A 1,876-nucleotide genomic window follows, 5' to 3' on the forward strand; every position below is an offset into this window, starting at 1 on the left:
ATAATAATAATACTTTTTCCTCTCCTGGAGTTCCTAGAGCAAGAATTGACTCTGTTACTTCTGAGTTTGTCACAAGGTGATGTTTAGAGCTACCGATCCTGAATCTGGAATCACAGAATGAAGTACCCACTTGGAAATGGCTCAAGACCCTTCTTCCCCACAGAAGATCTCCTAAGCTTGAGCATCTTTTAATGCACCAGCAGACTGGTCCTCTCCAGTCCTGGTGGTGTGAAGCTCTGAGCTCTGACTGCCCACCTTCCCTCCTTCAGTCCCCACCCTACCCCTCCTGCATTCTGATTCTGTGCTATGACTATGTTGGCCCAAGTTGTTAGAAGCCGTTAGTGCAACATGAAAAAGCAGCCAAGGTCATGGGTTCAATACCTATTGAAATGGATGGATCTTGCTTGGTGTCAATGTCATGGACTTAGCTCAGAGATAGAGATAGTGTCGATAGCTTCGGCCCTTCAGTAGAGATGTACTGCTCCCCTGCTATGTGCCAGGCACCGTGCTTGGTGTCAGGGATACCATGGTGAGCAAGATACAATGACCCCAGGCTGTCAATGAGCCTAGCAGAATGTGGGAAGATGTCTCAGAGCGTATGCTGGCCCAGTCCCAGTTCCTGGCCCGTTACTTGTGAACCTTTGAATTACAAGGTGAGCATTCTGGACGGGTAGCGCAATGTCTGCCCCAGTATCCCAGGAGCTTGGGTCATAACTCCTGCCCGTCTCGAGTGGTTAATCCATTTAACCTTTCCACACTTCCGCCCGCCCTGCAGAAAGGCTCCAGAGGTTGGTGGGTGGGGCCTAGCTGCTGCTGACCGCTGGGGGATAGTAGGACAGGCTTCCCCATCTGTTCTTTTAGGGAGCCCACCGCCATGTCCGTCTTCCTCTCCTAGGACTGGTGTGTCTCTCGTTTGGGAGACACTAACGGGTTACGGGGGTTGGGAAGACAGTGGCAATGCATGAGAACTGAGTGGCTGGTTTGCATGTGTCTGGGGGGCGAGGGAAGGCAGCGGGTTGGGCCACAGAGCTTTAGCGTTTGAGCAGGGTCATTTGTCTCGTGCAAGAGATCCACAGAAGATGCCCGGGCCGCTGCACTGGGAAGCTGTGGAGCCCGCACTTCCCAAGTGGAAGGAAACGAAGCAGCGAGGTTGGGGTGACAACAGAGTGTGCAGATGCTCTACAACCCCGGGGGCGGACTGTGTCAGCCCTGGTCCTTGGGAAGGAAGTCCCCTCACCTTGCTAGACACAGGAGAAGGAATCACCAAGCACCAATCAGAGAGGCCATCTAGTTTTGAAGTTCCAGAAGAAAAAAAAGGGGGACGATCATCATTACTTTCTCAGGGCCCCAGGGATGCAGATTTCACGCGGATGGAGAGAAACGAGTCGACCGCGAGAGTAGGACACGAGAGTTGAGAATGGAACCATAGGTTAGCGGACAGGCCTTGGCCTACTAGCTGTGCGATCTTAGACACATCTGATCCTCAGACTACAAGTCTTTGAAATGGGTACAAAAATAATTTCTACTCTAGTCACCTTGCAAAGTAGGCAATAGATTTTTGAGGTCGATAGAAACTGTGAAGTGCTATAAACATGTTAGTTTTCTTTTGAGATGACTACTCGACATCAAATGCTGATGAGAATTTGTTGTATAAATGAATGCACAAACAATTAGGAGTTTGAAGACTCCGTAACTTGGCCAATGGCTGTATATGTAAATCTATGCAGTAATCACTTGTCTGTCTTTTAACAGATTCATTGGTTCTCCTTGTGGGGATCGGGGTACATGCATGCTAGACTCCCCAGGAGAGCGTGAGGTTCCCATGGGCAGGAAATAGGTCTCTCCCTTTGCTGGCATCCTTTCAGTACCTGCTGTG

This window comes from Pteropus alecto, unplaced genomic scaffold (genome assembly GCF_000325575.1).
Source record: "Pteropus alecto unplaced genomic scaffold, ASM32557v1 scaffold134, whole genome shotgun sequence".
In the NCBI taxonomy this organism is placed as follows: Eukaryota; Metazoa; Chordata; class Mammalia; order Chiroptera; family Pteropodidae; genus Pteropus; species Pteropus alecto.